Genomic DNA, 18,819 nt, shown 5'->3' with positions numbered 1-18,819 from the left:
AGCCGGCGTGCAAACCTCAAATTCCTTTCAGTTCCTTGGTCTATCACGGCAGGTCGGCAGGACAAATGCAATCCGTGGGCTGTTCCAGCCTTGACAAGGTACTCCAAGTGCTTGAGCAGCCATTCAGCTTTTTCCCAGCCTTCACCCAGCGGCTGCAAACACCCACGCCCTTCAACCGCTACAGGTCTGGTGGCTGGATATCATAGGCTGGAGAGTTCTGAAAGAGTCAGGAGGCACAGTGCAGCAGCAATGACCCGGCGGCTGCAAGCACCCACGCCCTTCCACCACAGGCTTCACCACTAATGGACCGGTGGGTGGATCTTATAGGCTCGATGGCACTGAAAGAGTCAGGAGGCACAGCACAGCAGCAAATGACCCAGCGGCTGCAAACACCCGCGCCCTTCCACCATGGGCTTCAATGGTAAGGGTCTGGTGGGTGGATTTTACATGCTGGACGGTGCTGCAAGAGTCAGGAGGCACGGCGCAACAGCAATGTCCCAGCGGCTGCAAACACCCATGCCCTTCCACCACAGGCCTTACGTATTAATCGCTAAGTACTCTATTCACGAATTACGGTTTGCACTAACTTGAGGGTGGTTGGGGTCCAGCACTCTCATCCTCAAGGAGCAAACAAACCAATTCAGTGACCACACATGTTACATTAGCAGTGTGGTGGACCCAAGTTATAGTGATTACTGAGGAGATCCTGACTTACAGATGGAGCAGTTGAGATTTGCAATTCCCTGCCAATATTTTTAGGCCACCTTCAAACTGAAGGAGACCCTTCGAATCGTCAAGTGACCTCTGGTTGGTTTTTATTTTTTTTCTTAGTGCTGATAGGTCTATGACAAAGATGTATGCACCTCTCCACCTTCTCCACAGTGTGGCACATGAAGAGGCCAAGATACATTAGGCATTTATTAGTGACGCTGAACGACAGACAATATAGGACACCTTTTTTCATCCGTAACAGGTGATGCATGTGTTATGCTGTGCATGTGTGCTTTAGTACACACACTGTCCTATAGGGTAGTGGTCACAGCTCTTTCTCTCCTTCCAGTATACAGTATAGATATACAGTATATAACTCTTTTCATTTTAACAATCACTTTGGGCCACACAGACCTGTCCATACGAGGGTGCATTGGGGACTTTCTATCAGAAGTTGGAGCTTTTGTGCAGTTTGTCATAAGAATGAAAGAATGATTCGCCCTGAGAGTTTCAAATGTTAGTAGGTTAAAATGCAGTCCTATATTTCGGCATTTGGACCAAATGCTATTTTTTGGGCTCCACCTTGATTACCTCAATCTCATTTTCATATGCAGGGTGGAACACTAGATATGTAATTGACATTTGGTCACCTTAAGCATGTATGTAAGAGTGGACTCTACTGGTTTAACTTTTACTTGAGACAAGTTCTAGGTCTTATGAGTGTTTTCTCTTGTAGAAGAAACATCCAAAACTGTAGTAAAGAGACCTCTGCAACTATTGTACACAGCCAGTAAGCAACAACATTAGGCCCGCATTACAAGTTTGCTGCTAACCTACCCGTGCTGCCGGCGGATTAGCAGCAAACTCGCCTTACCATTACTGGCGCCTGATATCCCGGTGTTACCAGGATATTATAGGAGTATTAGCATCATTGACCTTAAACCATTTCACCTAAAACATTTGATTGAACTTTTTATACCTTTCTTTCAGTCAAATATTATTATATTTTGAGGGGAAGTGGAGGGCGTTGCAGGGGATCTCCCCCCACATTTTTGACAGAAAAAAAGTCAAATGAATTAGATCAAATTTGATTAGGTCAGATGTTTTAGGTCAAATAGATCCAAACCTATTAAAGGTGCCGGCAACCACAGTACGTTCCCATTCCATGGAGTCCCTTACAACTACATGGAATGGGCTTTTTCCTATCACTGTGACCGGTAGTAACGGTGCTGGTGATAGGGGAAATGCTTTTCTGGTAGGGGCTTGAACTCCTGGCAGGTCAGGCCTGCCGGTAGTTCACTGCCCCTACTGGCAAATTCGGAGCGAGCCGGGGAAGGAAAAATGCCGGATCCGGTATTACCAGCATTTTTCCCAGACCGGCACTCTCATAATGAGGGCCTAAGACTTTGTAACCCCTCGCCCTTATATAAGGAACATTATACCTGCATCTCATTTTCGTATGAATGGCGGAACACTAGGTATGTAATTGACATTTGGTTACCTTAAGCATGCATGTAAGAGTGGATTCTATTGATTTAACCCTTGCTTGACACAAGTTGTAGGTCTTATGAGTTTTTTCTCTTGTAGAAGAAACATCCAAAACTGTAGTAAAGAGACCTCTGCAACTATTGTACAGAGCCAGTAAGCAACAACATTAGGCCCTCATCACAAGTTTGCTGGTAACCTACCTGTGCTACCGGCGGATTACCAGCAAACTCGCCTTACCATTACCAGCGCCTGATATCCTGGTGTTACCGGCAAACTCAGAGTGTGCCGGTCCAGGAAAAATGCCAGATCCAGTATTACTGGCAGTTTTACCAGCATTTGTCCTAGAACGGCACTCTCATAATGAGGGCCTAAAACTTTGGAACACCTTGCCCTTATTGCACTTATATAAGGAAAATTATAGTCATTTCTTGTTTTACTTTCTTTAAGCAACAAATTAGGCTTTGCAACATGAATACACTGTGAATAATGATTGCATCATTATTCAATTAGGAACATGTAGAAAGAAAAGGATTCAGCTATAGGTACTTGACAATTTGGCAATGCACCAGAACTTTTAATACAGAGATCACCAGTCCTGATGAAGGCGTAATACAATCTTGGGAAGCACAGACACATCTAATACGTTGACCATAGTATTTCAACCGCTGATTAAGTAATTGGAAGTTCAAATCAGGCTATTTTAGAAATACATTCATTGTTTAATACACACTGATTATTTACCTGCATTTATTAATTAGCATTACATGGTTTGGACACATCTGATTCGCTGCTTTATGAACTTCCACTTTGGGTGGCTTGCTCCTTTAACTAATTGTTTGTGTTAGATGATATTAAATAATATATGTCTTTCTATGATTGTTCTATATGAAACATATTAAACATATATTGTTCAAATTGACCCTACAATTAAATTATTGTATTTATTGGAGGCTGTAAGTGTTTTGTTAACAAAGTAACATGTATACAGGAAGAAGCAATGTTGTTGTATGTTTTGTAAAGTGCCAGCTTATTTTCTTTGACACAGGGGCTTTCCCCTTAGGCAGATAGAGTGCCTTACAGCCAGATACACTTCCAAGGACACCTCTCTGGGCTTATTCAGTGAAGCATGAAGAAGTTGTAATAGCTCACTTTGGTGGATTCTATTTAATTCACTTCAGTTTTGGATACTTAGGGTTCAGAATGTGGGAGAGTGATAAACAGTCACTGTAGCTCCCTCAAACCCATGGAGACAGGATTACCTTTTAATGTGGCATTAAATAGTGGAACCACGTGTATGTGGATGATCTTTATATTGTGCTTGATCAAGCAATGGTACAACCGATTCATTCTCATGCACCTGGTTTCCCCTCCTCCGTATAATACAACTCTTTTGGAGGCCACCTTGTTAGGATATGTTTCTTGGATGCAAAAATAGAATTAGTTACACAACCATCTCTAAGGCCCAGAACTGGACGCAGAGTGTAGTTAGTGATCAAAAGTACCTTTTTGCAGTTATTAGCAGTTCTACAAGGTCGAAACCGACTTTGAGCAGGGATGCAAGCATATCAAGGCCAGTTTGGGTTTTTGAATCATGTGTGCCTAAGTAGCAAATGGGTGGGTGTGAGCAGTTTTGAATGCAGTAGTTCTGCACAGTTCAGATGCAGCATTCAGCGAAGCAGATTGGGCACTATCTAGGATCTGTTCCAAGTCGAGCAGGGTTAACTCAGGTTATAACCGCTGAGAAGGATTGACGAGTGGCGTTCCAGGAGTTCAAGTTGGAGGTTCGTCAAAGCAGCAGTTCGAAGTCTAGTCGGATCGAGTCATGTTGAAACCCATGGTTCCAGTCGGCAAGTGACTCTCTAGTGGCTTGAGTCGGGTCGCAGTGATGAGTGGTTGATTCAATCCTAGCAGGTGATGAATATAGCAAGGGCACAATGCAAGTTTGAGAAGCAGGCAATGCAGTTCGAATGGTCAGAGCAGTGCAAGAGTAGCACTCGTGGGATCCCTCTGGTTCGATGAGCGGCAAATGCAATTCGAAAATAATTGCACCAGTTCAGTGCAGCAGAACAGGGAGCATTAGCTGATCTAGTCCTTCCAATGATGTGAGACTCACACCAGGGACTCTAAGCAACAGATGAGTCCTTTCAGGGTACGCTCTCCCAGCCTTGGGAGATTCTGGAGCAGAATGGCAGTTCCTGGTCCACAACAAGAGTCACTCCAAAATGTTATCTGGGAGTGGGCGGGGAGCAGAGCTTTCCTCTGCCTTGGACTCAGTGATTGAATGTTTTGGAAAGTGCAACTCTCCCAAAAGAGGTCCAATTAATTCTTGTCAGGTGTTGTTCCAGAGTGAATCAAAGATGTCCTGTGAGATCACTTCTTTTAAAGGAAAAAGTCCACAGGGGATTGGACTAAAGCTAGCCTGCTTCAGCAGTCTAATCCCTGCTTTTGAAATAAGTATAATTTGCCCTTCTCTCATAACACCCAAAGTGCTTTGTGCTAGAGGAAATGTAGGGAACAGTAAGGAGAGATAGAGGGAGCGAGAAACAAGATGGCAGAATCGTCCTTTATCTGTACAGAGATTCCCTCTCTTCACGAACACCGCCCCCTTTGCTCCTCAATAGCATCAAAGGCCCTTTGAAGTGCAGCACCTTGGTGTGAGGTCAGGCCTTTTGTGAATTGGTGTGCCCTTTGACTCCTGCTCCCAGGGCAGCTTCCTGTGGAGTGACTGTCTTGCATACACTTACAAAGGAATAAAGAGAGACAATACCCCAAGGCTACCGTCCTGCCCGTGGCAATGTCCAGCCTGTCTGCGTATAATTCACATATTCCTTCCACAGCTGAGCATGGGCTCACAGGGCTGACACAAGCGTGATATCAAATTGATGTGGCTGTAATAATTCTGAGACTACCATCCCCCATACCATAACCCAGGTATGGTTGATTTTTAAAGATGAATTTGCCACCAAGATGTAGACACATAATTATAGGGTTTTGGAACAGAGGTGCATATTTTAAATGCAGCCACTGCACTGTAGAGACGTGGCTGTTGCTGCAGCTGTCAAATGGGCACCTGTGACCTCTGACACTGCACTGTGCACTGGTAGAGATGTTGCTGCAGATAAGGCTACTGGTGCATCAGGGAACAAGTACAGACTATGCTTTTGGAACAGATCTTATGAAAGATGAATCTGATCAGCAGATGTCCCTTTCTGAGATGGAATTGCCTGCATCATTATATTCAATTAATAAAAATGTAAAAAGCCATGGCTCCTACACCCTTGTCAAAATGGGAGCTGCAGTCCTTGATGTAGTATATGTACATATGTACATATGGCATTCATTTTATTTTCTCCACTTCCCTTAAGGTGTCTTTGCAAAGTAATTGAGCAGTTCCTTCAAGAAGATGATGAGAAGAGAGTTATGCAGCTCGAGGTAATCTTATTGCAGGAGCACAGGATTAAGCTAACCACAGGCGTAATATACAATGCACATCGGGCATTGGGGTGGAAAGGGAAAAAAAACAAGGTTGTGGTTTCTTTTAATGTAGAGAACAGTATGCATGGGCGGGCTGTCTCTGGTTCAGGGAACATGGAGTGAGTGTAGTGTGTTTTGTGCTCTTAATGCAGTGCATGCTTGGACATGTAGTCTCTGCCAGATATGCACTTACAGTGAGTTGTTTTGCAAGGTTAAAGTTCATGTAAATACAGAGAACAGAATGCATGGTTTGTCTGTCTCTAGTTCAGGGCATAAAGGAAAAGTGTAATCTCTGAAAGATATGCACCTTATGAGGAATTGCCACCTGGCAAGGGAGTAGACACCCTTGCTTTTTTGATTTCTGTTAGTTAAGAGTTCAATCCCATCTCCGAAAGGGTGGTCTGCTACACAGACCCCCCCTTTCAGTAAGCTCATCAAGGCATTGCATAATATATAATGAAACTAATCCCCGCTGTTTATTCTCTAAACTAATGTGTAAGAACCACTTTTATCACAAGTTTGCATCCAGTCCCAATAATAACGTTTCCTTTTTATTTTTCTGAGTGTATAATAAGGAGCTCACTGTTTACAATTATTTTGGCAATCATATCATTACACTTGCACTTCCCCAGGCCAAGACGCATAGAAGGAAAAGCCCCTCCTGTGAATAACTTGGAAACTCTTCCCCAGCACCCACACAGGATTCTTCGAAAGGGCACCCATGAGAGGTAGGGACTGGTATAGACATGGCGATAACTGTAAATTAAATCTGACCATATAAATTAGATATAGCTAATATACACTTCATATCGTGTCTTTTCTCACCTTGTTATACAGAATCTGCAGAAGGAATTACCGGACTGAATAAGAAAAAAAATGTTTTGAAGAAAAAAAATTGAACATTAATTGAGATATTGCTCCTGGCGAAGGGAATACCATTCCCGAAATACATAGAGCTCATTGTCAGATGTGTGAAAAATGAAAGACATTGATATACGTGTAATACACAATATGAATTGAATATTGTATAACATTTTGTCAAAATTTGATTATTATTTTTTTATGAGATTTATGAATACAATTTGTTTAAGAACATCTATAAATGACTTCATAAAATGACTTTATCACAAATTTTAAAAGTGGACATTCCACTTTTATAAAACCACGCAATCCACGGACATCGGTCCTGATGAATCTATATCTAACTATTGTTTGTCAGTAGACAAAACCCTGAGTGTGCGGGGGATGCAAGTGTTCCACAGACCGTGGACACTATCCCTTTCTGTTTTTGACTGATGCAACCTAGTGTCGGGGTTACTTTACACGCCCCTGCACCTCACTATTTACCTTAAACTAGCTACCTTCATACAAACAATCAGGTGTGCAACTGTATAACCTTTCTTCCACAATAAAAGAACATCATCAGCATAACTGAGCCAAGGGACTTTTTTTGTTATTTATTTTGGGTGGTACAAACGCAACAGGGTTTACAAATTCACCCAAATCAGACACATATAAATCAAAAAGGTAGACGGACAAAATGCTACCCTGACTGAGACCCCTGGCAGCAGGAATTTCCTTAGAGACTGAATCTTTCATATTCAGCCCGACTCTGATCATAGTGTCGGTATAGAGGTGGACTAGAATTGCTAAGAGTGATTCCGGGAAACTAATATGCAAAATACACATGTCAACACTGGATGCCTCTGCTGAAACAAGTAGGACAATAGCCCGTGGGAACTGCCTCTCGTTGATCTCTTGTGAGGGTGGGCGGCACTACTCTCCAGCTCAGGAAGCTCCAAGAAGGAGCATCCTGTGAAGAAAGATTCAGAGAGCACACCCTAAAAAAAGGACTAGCCTCGCATCAAGGTGTTACATATCAAATGGAGTTTGGTGCTAGGGGCTTGGGTACCCAGAGTGAGCTCAGCATAGCTGAGGATTCAACATCTTGCTTTTCTGTTTATTGTTCCTTCCTTTCTGTCTCATACATTTCCTTTAGCGCAAAGCAGTTTGGGTATGATGCAATAATGCAAAGGCCATTTTTCACAAGTACAGGGATGGGCCCCTTAACGCAGGCTTGCATTTATCCAGCTTGTGGGGAACTTTGCCTATAAAAGAGGAAATCTCCCACTCCTCATTCTTGGAATGCAAGAATAATTCATTTGAAGCACTTTGGGATAGTTGACTTTTCCAAAGTGCTGAGCCATTAAGGTGAAGATGGAGTGACCAGAGGCATGGGTAAGCCTTGCTCCCTAACCTCTCCCAGAGCACATTCGGAGTGAACAGCTGCTGGAGCAAGCCCTGCCTCTCCTCTAGCTACATTGGTACTCACAATCTCATTGGAGGCGAAGGACACCTGTATTTCTACCATGTCAAACGGCATCAAACCATCATTGACTGTGTTTGACTGTATTCAAACCAACGGAACCTGTGGTGCGGCTTTTGGCACTTCTTCAAACTATTCCAACCACAGTTGCTGCACCTTCGAACTAGTTTGCCACAGCAACATGCCAACTGAGCAAATGTTTTCCTTGGCTTGCCCAGAAGCTCACCATTGCAGAGGAATTTGAACCACTGCAACACAACCAAGCATGTTGAGCCACCAGCATCTTCGTCTTCGTCTTTGACCGGTGATTGATTATTAAACTGACTCTAGTGGCCTCATCGACCTCCTCGATTATAACGCCTCATCGAATTGCTACCAGCTCCACTTTGAATCCAACTCGATGCCTGCTCCCCGTCTGGACCAGCACAACTCTCTGCATTTGAAGCTGATTCAAACCACTCCCACACAGATAAGATGCCTGTTCCCGAGCTGTCAAACTGACAGGAACTGATTAAGGTACTGTTGGAAGGCCCCATCCACCCGTTGATATTCGCTGGGACCCTAATGACTGATTAAGCTGCTTTTTGTAGAAAGGTGTAACTTTTCCATCAGGAAACATATCATTTTGAACACTGTGAGGATTTATTTCCTTCTTCCTCCCTGCTAAACATCCAGAGTGCTTGCAACTTTATTGTCTGCATTTCTCTGTTTTCTTCCCTTTGCATGGGTGGGTATTTCTTAGTGTTTTCTAGTACAGTTTTATGTATGCATATTTGTGTGCTTAATTAAAGCTTATTTCTTTTTTTTATAAAATCTTGATTGGACGTTCTATTTTTTGGACTGTTGTTTGCATTTCTATTATGTCACACTCACACCCCTTCTATGAGTATAGCCTTCCCTCAGGCACACATTACCAGAAAAGGGGACGGAGGTATATCTCTTAGCTGCACCTATTTTACCTCTAGCATTGGGTTCACTGTTTGTAGAGGTATGAGGGCTAAGTAGGTGGTTTAGCTACTACTCATCCCTGTACTCCTACAGGGCAGAAGGCTTTGGTCACACTGAGTTTTGTGCTATTAATGCAGTACATATCAGGACATGTAGGCTCTGCCAAATATAGGCTTACAGATTGTTGTTCAAGTTGAAGGTTCCTGTTAAATTCATCCAGGAACGGAGTCAGGGCTTTCTTTCTTCTCAAATGAAAGGGGCCTCGAGCCTCAAGGGGACCCCCAGCAACTGCTCCTATGTTGCCAGTCAGCAGTCCTGTAACATGGCAATATATTCATTTCTCTATGTTTGTTCTGGGCTTAAAATGTGTACTTTGCAGCACTGGCATTACAAGCTCTGTTTACTGTTCCCACAGGACATACAGATGTCTTATCACCCCATGCCTTACAACACTGGCTCCTCCACATCAGCCTTTTGCTGACAAAGAAGGGTTTAGAGCTCTTCAGTGGGCATTTAGGGTTCAAACACCATGCTGGCTGTCTCATGATAATCAGCGACTATTAACCTTCTCTTTGTTGCCATTGTAATGTATGCATCCCATGGGTGCCTCAGACTGTTATCACTCTAAGCAGGGGGCCCCAACCAGGGGCGGACTGGAAACCAAAAGGGGCCCTGGAAAAGACATGTCAAAGTGGCCCCTTATTACACATTTTCAGCAAGCCCAACCTTTTTCCAATGGGAAGATGTGGAAATACCACACAAAAGATTCCCGGGGTGCAGAGGTGTACTGGGAAATCTCCAGAGTTCACTATAGGTCAGTCCACCTCTGAATACACTTTTTCTCAAGCCATCTGGAGGAAGTGAAGCATTTATTTCAAATATTTGCATTAATTATGCAATCTTGAACTGTCTGAATGGCCCTTTAATGCTTTGAGTCATCAGTAGCATCCCTTCATGATCTTCAGCAGCCACTTCTATAATGTCTAAAATGTTAGCTTTTGTAATTTTCTTCTACTTTATAAAATATCACAAACATCTGATTCCCACCCTTCTGAACGTTGGCTTTCTAAGCACAGCCAATGCCCATGTATGCTACCAGTACTTAAATGTATTGAGGGATCTACCCCACACCTCTTGTCTCCTCTGATCTCCCTCCACTCTCCTCCAACTATCTTCTAATCCAAATCCCCCACACCATTTCCATGCCATGCACACACTGCACACCCTCTTGCACTCATGTTCCCTCCTCGACCCTCTCCACCTGAACTTCCTACCCCCTGACATCAAGAAGCTCTGAAGTAGTGCTGAAGTGTGATGTGCAGTTTCATGTGTAGTCTGATGTACTTTGTGGTATCGGGAAAATATTTCATTTGGACTGAGGCTTTGTACATTCATGTTGGCATCCCCAACATTTCTAGATGCCAGCTTTTCACATGAACTAACATTAACTATTACTTCACTGTGCAAAGTGTGCACTCGCCACTGGCTAGTGATATTTGAACTCTTGGCGAGTAAGAAACGGTGTGCTGTGTGTATGTATAGTATTGAGGTGGCAAGTGACATTTTCATGGTTGCTAGCCGCTTGCAGGTTGAATTTTTGCCCCATGATTATGGAGCGCAGACATTTGAGCACACATCACCGATCCTAGTTTCACTGCACTGGCTTGCCCAGGACCTCAGGATTACTTTTAAGTTATTATGCATCACCTAAAAGGCTGCCCATTGGCAAACCGCCTCTTATTTGGTTGAGAAACTCAAGATTTTGGGGGTTTGAGAGGCCTTGTAAGCCGGGCGTTTCTTCGCCTCGAAGTCTGTCGAGTCAAGCTGTCCTCCTCTTTGAAATGGTCCTTTTAAGGGGCAGCAGACTCAGCTTGGAATTCTTTGCCCACTGACCTTCGTTTAAGCCTTGGTTAGTTGAGGTTTAGAAAAACTTTGTAAGCCTGCCAATGGAAATCTGTTGTTTAAATGGTTCTATTGAGTAATCTTTCTTAATTGCACATTTCATCACATTTGTAAAGTTTTTATTGTGGATTCTGTGTGTTTATGAATTTGTTATAAACGCTTAGAATCTGCAAAGCGCTCTTATGTATTTGTACCTGGTTTGTGCTTTAAAGGAATATTAAATAATATAGATCAATAATCCATTTAAAAGACTGATGTCCTTCATTTTTGTTTATTCATTTTGAGCGTAATGTCTGCATGCATTGTGTTTTGTGTGTGCATGGATGCTAGTTGCATATTGCCTATTCTGTGCTTTCGTTCATTCTAAGAGTAATCTATGTGACAATGGCATGTTGTCAGTGTTGCCTACCTGTGGGGTGCGTGCAGACATGTATGCTTACTGTCTGTTTCTTTGGAAATTAGCACAAAACCATGCAGCGCGTAGGGTTCATGCTTGTTGTCTGTGGCTATTGTACTCTCTGTTATTGTGTGAAGATTGTATGCCTAAGCCTTCATTAAGCATTTGTTCTTCCCGCCTAGTGTGGTTGAAAGTGTTGGGCTGCATGGTGGGTGAATATATTTGTTTCGTGCAGGTTATTGTAGTGATGGTGTGTGCTTGTGTGGACTTTCCTTATCTGGAACGCATGGATTGGGGTGACTCCTGACGTATGCAATACCGATGAATTTTTAAGTTTCCAAAATCGTTGCATAGAGAAGCAGATCAGGGCAAGGAATAGATGTGTCCTAGTGTCTGCTGGTCTATGGCAAACCATTGCAAACAATATTTTTTTAAAATCATTGTTTGAGCATTAAACCATTCATAATACGGCACCACATTTGCTATGCTTGTGCAGACGTGGGCAGCTCGATTGCTTGCCAAATGTGAATCTTTTGTATGTATCAGGTAAAAAGTGGCAGAGAAAACGATTTCTCATTTTCCTATGTAAATTGTCATGTAAATGTAACTGTACATGCAGCAGTATAAAATATTTTTGCCCATGTTGTCGCAATGGCATTTTTCTATCCACCTCACCCTCCCGCTTCTTGGTTTTCTCTTATTCCACTATCCATTTCAAGTTCGTTTGCACCCCATCACTTATTAATCGATGTATGGTTGGGGCGTTATGCATTAACTCCTAATACAGGCTCTGGCTACACCTTAGGCCAGGTAGCTGGCTAGATGTTGTTGGTGGGGCAACTCCACTAGCCTCAATGCTTGATGGGCCTGCAGCCCATAGTATGTGTAGAGCTCTGGTTTGAAGTAACTGTAGCTGCCTCAAGGGCAACGGCAATATGGTTTTTTGCCCCCATGACCTGCACATGATGTTACAATTATGCACTGTTGGAAGGCAGGGCACCGCCACCTGGTGACCGCCTACTGCCTGCCGCCCCGTCCCAATGTGGACCTGAACAATGCCAAGCCAGAATTAAACTATTAGCACAATAGCTAGGTTAGTAGCAAGTTAGCTTTTTAAAAAGAAAAAATTGAAGCTGAAACTCCTCTTAAAAATGCATGGCAGTGCCTCGAGCTCGGAGAGGATGCCTCTCTGAGCTCCTACAGTCCACGTCCAGCCAGGACAAGGCACATCCGTTTTCCTGGCTCGCCTGTTTCCCAGTTGCATGGGGCATAGCTTTTTCTGCTCTGCATTGGCAGCAGGAGACCAGCGTTACCTGCCTGTTACATTACTCTCCAGTCCCCATACGATTTCCCAGTCTGGGTGCTCGGTTCGCCGTAGTTTCTTTTAGACCAAACAACAGGTGGCATTTAGCCGACTGACTGAAGGGAATCGCAGAGCCAAAGTAGCGCTCCCTTATTGGCCATCAGCACTGCGAGAGATGCTTTCCATTCAAAACATGTTTTGTGAATAGTGATCACACTTGTTAACTTGTGTGTATGGGCCTGCTCGGCTCATGTACGCAGCACATCACAGTATAACTACGAAAACAATCAGTGCCTTTAGCTCTGTGGAAAATATTTCCAAGCATTCATCCCCAAACAGAGGTGCCCCTCGTTTCGATTACCTAGCCGGCTACAAGCTCCTTCAGCCAACACCACTGCCCACCGCACCACCAAGCAATCTTCTATTTCAATCTCACACCTGAGTGAAAATGCAGCCCTGCTCTGCTCGCCTCGTCCGTCGCCACTCATCATCGTCAGATTCAGGGCCTCATTACACGGATGGCGGTAACGGTTTACCGGTACCGGTATTTTACCGGTACTGGTAAATCCTTACCGCCTTACTACGAGGTCCCTTTGCGGGTTGGGGAATTTAATGCCTGCTTTTTGCAGGCGGTAAAAACCAACCCGCAAAGAGACCAGGGAGCTAATTACGGTACTGCAATTTGCAGTACCGTAATTAGCGCCTTCCCCATTCCCATAGAGCCCTATGGGGCAAAAATGGGAATGGGGATGGGCAATGGTGGAAGGGGGAATTACCGCCCCGCCAACCTTGGAATAGGGCGGTAATTCCCCTTTCCACCAAGGCGGTGCCAGTATTTTACCAGCATGAACCATGGCGCAAATAGCGCCATGGTTCACCGCCATCCGTGTAATGAGGCCCTCAGTAGACCACTCAGAGCAATGCACTGTGCCGCCCGCTACTGTACACAGCCCTGCACCTGCGCAATGTGTGCAATGCATCATGTGATGTGACATGATGCGAGCGAGCACACTCACCAGGGCTGCAGCGTGGCACGGGAGGCAGTGACCCGGCCTCAAAATGCGCAGCCGCGAGCCCGGCCCATCGTCGGCTACGGCCGGGAAGAAAAGAAATGCACAGCCAATTTCATGCCAACTACCCAGGCTGACTGGCTCTTCATTCTTCTCACATAATATGTATCCTTCCGCAGTTCGTTCTGCTAACACCCAAAGAGGTCCAATGCCCCGAGGCCTACCGGGGAAAGTCCCGGTGTCCCGATGGGCCAGTCGAGCCCTGGCCCCAACCATTATGTTGAAATGGACCACCACTCATCTTCAGGTGGGACTGAATTCATCAAACATGCCACTGCTTGTTCTTCATCCACAGGATGTGCCAGATGAGCTGGAGCCCCGGGAAGGCTTTGAGGAAGTCCTTTTTTGCAGAGAAGACTGGCCTTGCACTTGGAGGATTTAACCAAATGGCACTCAGGAGAAAAGACAATTACTCCAGAAAACCTTGTGCAAAGCACCATTTGAAGACAAATGTCTGGGGAGGCATCTCGAAAATTGATCGAGACCCATGTTCACTGTGCTCACAGAGGCACAGCTTCACCTCATTGGCGAGGCCCTAAATGCCAAAACACATGTCTGGGGTTGCTGTTGGTACTCTTGTTCAGATTAGAACTACCTAGTATTTTGGTGATGGACTACCTAAGTGGGTGGGACCAGACTTATATGTAAATGGATATTTTTCCTTTGTGAAAGGTACAGTGAGATAAAACATGGTTATAGATCCTCACGAGTGGGTACCTTCCCATGGAACAGGTTAATTGGACATGCTCATTCTTGGTAGAGGGGCTCAGAGGTCTTTTGTCAAAATTATTTAACAATAAATAAATTCTAACCATAACTTGATTGAATCAACTGAGTGCATACACAATCACATTTTATTATTGAATCTCAATTTACATTTTGTTGATATACAAACATTTCGTCATTTAAAAACATTTTAAAACCAGTACCTAGGAATGCTCATTATTGACATCCAAACGGACTAGATTTTGTATCAGTCATAAAAATGCCACAATTGTGCAATACAAATTTCAATGAAATACAAGTCACACACTACTTCAGAATTAGATCTACCCCAAATCTTAAAGATGGCATCTAATTATCTTATGTTTATAGGGCTTAACTATAACATCACCAGTATGGGTATCCTGAGAAGTCAAGGCTGAGTACCAGGTTCCTCAGTTGTGCATAAGAATGTGAACATAGACACAACCACTCACTCGCACTGTATTCATATTGTATGCTAATTATAGAGCAACACTATAGTCTATTGAACCAATCGTGACTGAGGTATTATTAGTAATTTATGTAGTCCCATCTGAAGCACTTTCAGGTTCTCCCAATTTCAGCATGAAGTATACATTAAACAAGGGTGTGTGAGGTAAGGTTATTTGCTAAGGAGTACACAATTTGGTCATTGGGACTTGGGGTGAGATTTGCATAGTGTGGTGTGGGGCAGGTACGAGGCCGATCTGTGGGCAAGGAAGCTTACGATGGAGGTAGAGGTGTGGATAAGGGGGTATTTGTGAAGGTGGGAAAGACTGGGATAGTGTTAAATAACAATGCTAGGCTCAAAGTGAACATGCCAGATGTCAAGAGCAGAGCGTTGAGGTAGTGGGGGCTTTGGACAGAGACAGGGGTAGGAATTTTCCATTTCAAATGCAATAATTGATTGATTTGATATTAGCCAGACATACAAAGTCACTTGCCCCTTCAGATCTCCACATATATGCAGCACAGACTTTCTCACTCACCAAGAGTTCCTCATCACTAGCCAGTGGCTAGTGGAGAGTGCAATCTGTGTCGCCTTCAAGTTGAATATGAAGAGATAATTGAACGAAAAGAGCAGACAACATGTTCAAGTCTAAATTTCTAATCATTGGGCCTCATCATAACTACGGTACCGGTAAGCGATTGCCGGTACCGTAGTTCCCGGACAGGCAAACTACGAGTTGTGCTCGCAGGTGCCTTTCTGCCTGCCAAGTCGGACCTGGCGGGCAGAGTGGCACCCGCATCACAGCATGTCAGATGCACAGGAACTGTTATAAATGGGACCGGTGCATCCGACCTCCCAATTCCCATTCAGCCCTCTGGAGGCCGAATGGGAATGGGGAGCATCTTTCTTCTGGCACCCGCAAATGGAAAATTACCGGGTCCGGCAGGGCCGTAATGACCCAGTAACTGGCCATTTGCAGGTGCCGGATCAAAAATGACACCGGCGGCAGCCATGCCTGTATTACAGGCATGGTTACAGCCGATGCCATAATGAGGCCCATTGTTTGTTTAATGATTTTTGTTAAAGAAAATTACAAACAGAACTTTCATAACAGTCAATACTAATTTCTCAAGTATTAAGAAAGTGCATTGACAACTGTATAGGGGGTGCCAACCCCTCCCCCCTCAACTGAGTATAGATAACATAATAGGCAGATCAAATGGTTCTATTATTCCAGAAATATGGATTATAGTGCCTTTAAGGTAAAAGGTGCACAAGGCACTGGGCATATTTGGTTAAGAATGACCCAGGAAAGGAAGGGTGCTTTAAATATCATATAAATACCATAAGTGTATAAAGATATATTATGACTAAGGGATACAAAGTGATAGATGCTTAAATAAATACATAATAGCCCTCTGAAGAATTAATACAGTGTCAGACAAAAAGGTATTTCAAAATGGATAACTGAAGTACAAAATGATGTCCAGTCCTAAGCCAAGTGTTGAAAAATTATGACTTATGCCAAGAGTTTTCAGACAAGCAACAGAGGCTGAAACATTGGAGATAGTCTTTGGCAGCATCTCGCAGTGAGGTAATTGGGTTTGTTAGGTTAAAAATTTAATTTGGCAGGAAAAGCAGACAAGATGATGATGAAACCAGATAAAGCAAGGGAAACTTGGATACATGTATCTATGTTCCTAATGAAGAAGGGCACAATGTGTGCCATGCAGACCGTTCTGAGAGACCAGCTATATTATTTTGGAACCATATACTAGAGCATATCTATTTCTCCACAGTAAAAGGCACTAACTTGGCAGGACCTTAAAAATCAGCTAAAGTGTAGACACTGATGTGATGAAGGTGTTCTTGGCAGAAGTTAAGAACTGTCATAGTCATGTCTAACCAAATCTAAAATAAGCTTAACCGTTTTGTGCGTCAGAGAAAAATGTGGATGCCAGCTGTGCTAATGTGGGTAATAATGATATTGAAGGAAGAGGACATTTCAGAAGCTTAATCTGACCAAGGTAGTCATTTGCATAAGGATGAATCATCATCCAAATAGCCTGTATAAGCAGGTTGAAGGCAAAATGTCTTTGAGTGTGTCCAGAACGTGTCTTGTAACCAGAGCCATTAAAGACTGCTGCAAAACTCCCAGGCATCTGATTTTCTTTTGTCTCTCTCAAAGAAGTATTCATAGATGCCAGATGCTTGATGGGATGGGAAGAAGACCCCCAGTTCATAACTAATGCAATATTAATACTAAAGCGAGGCCAGATAGGAAGAACAATGATGTGGTGTAGGTAGACACATGGAGAGAGGGGACAAAGGATGAAAAATGAGAGTGTGTCCCAGTGCGTGCATGTCTTTCTCCAAGTCCACGTCAGGCTAACAACAGCTATCATATCCGCTAATGACAGGAAACTCAATATCCGGGAAATAAAAATGAGAACTATAAAGTAATTTTTCAGAATTATACTGATAGGAGAATTACATTAAGCGCTTATCCCGTTATACACAATATGATTATTACCTTATGCCTATGCGCCCCTTAGTGTATGGATTTTACAAACCTCAACTCTTTAGAATATATATTTGGATATACAAAACAGTTTTCTTGAAGGCATTAATTACTATATGCCATATGAGACTGACCCATCCATCTGAATCTATCACACGGTTCAGCTTCGTCTTCCTTCTTGTCCTTCTTCTTCTTGGCCCAAAGGCTGTCTCTCCTTTTTTTTGTGAAGATATGGCCGGTCTCAAGAGGAAGCCATCGTGATACGTTTAGAAGTGTGTATCCGATGGCTCTGTTCCCGGGACAAGCCTAGGAACGGGAAAAAGACAAAAGGCACAAAAAACCCCTTAGATGGTACAAAGTTCAGGAAGCCGATAAGTCTCAGGTTGTCAGGAGGCAGCGGTGCAGTAGAGTGAATCGATGAAGACTCCTGGAGTGTAAGTATGAATGAGGAGACCGGAGGTACTAGTAAGGGCAAGTCCAAATGATGAGGTAATGGACTGATGGCAGGGTAATATGAGGTCAGAGATTCTGGCTGGGAAGCCAGCCATAGAGAGGTACAAGACAGGACTGACCGTGACAAAACAAACAGCAGGCAAAGAGACAGAAAGAGAAAAAGGGAAACCCCGGATGAGGCGGGGGAAGAAGGGAAGCGGGCTGCCACCACAAGAGAGAGTAGGAGGAGGCTGAGAAGCAAAGAAACACTGAGCGAAAGCCAACCAAGGGCGGCAGGAGGGAGAGAGACAGAAAGCAGTGCGGTATGCACCAGTAGCAGGGAAAATGAAAAGCGTACCAACCCAAAGACGCAGGAAGCAGTGAGGTTGCAACACGCCGCCGACCGGGGATGGAAAGAAGATATTGTCCTGGCGGTGGCCATATTGGAAAGAAACTAAACTGCTGCCCGCAATGTAGGAAAATGCGTGGTGGGAACCTCAATGACGTCTAAAGCACCAGCTATACCAGACGCGCTGATACCGATGGCGCATGACTGAATCCAATGTAGTTGTAAAAGGAACGATTAAGATTCCTGGCCTGCAACTGGAATCGCCTATTCGTGCCAAGCCAGGCAAAGCACAATACATGGTTAATAACACTCGACCCTTCTGATAACAGACCGCTTGCCTGAATAAAGCAAGAGCCCTTAACAAGAGCCACACTGCACTGTCAGCCTGCCCTGTTGATTAATATCGCAATTAGTGCCAGTGGTTTTAAAATGTTGGATGCTAGGATCACATTATCACACCCATTGACTGTGCCTCGATTGAGGTTTGACCCTTAACTTGAAGGGATGCATTAGTGATGCCTTTAATTAAAGGGCAAATACCTTTCGGATGGGGGTAAAATATTTTCATCTCTGCAGTTATGTCATGCTATAATCATGTAATAGTGGCCCCATTATATAGCCATGAAATACCATCTGAGGTCAATATGTGTTGGCCAATGATAAGGTGTACTACAAAATAGAAGGTATCTGTTTTTTCCATTAC

At 43.8% G+C, this 18,819-nt stretch overlaps 1 protein-coding gene across 1 annotated transcript in view; it reads right to left on the bottom strand.

Annotated features, from left to right (window-relative positions):
• Positions 1-17,601, bottom strand: part of LOC138581221 (chemerin-like receptor 1) — a 56,357-nt gene extending 38,756 nt beyond the window's left edge. Inside the window, exon 1 of the mRNA XM_069652400.1 lies at positions 17,470-17,601. The gene's annotated coding sequence lies outside the window, so the exon portion shown is untranslated. The remainder of the gene's footprint in view (positions 1-17,469) is intronic.
• Between the last annotated feature and the right edge of the window lie 1,218 nt (positions 17,602-18,819).

This window comes from Ambystoma mexicanum, chromosome 3p (assembly GCF_040938575.1).
Source record: "Ambystoma mexicanum isolate Mex_15411 chromosome 3p, UKY_AmexF1_1, whole genome shotgun sequence".
Lineage (NCBI taxonomy): Eukaryota > Metazoa > Chordata > Amphibia > Caudata > Ambystomatidae > Ambystoma > Ambystoma mexicanum.
Note: the sequence above shows the minus strand (reverse complement) of the source record. Positions and strands in the feature narration are given on the sequence as shown.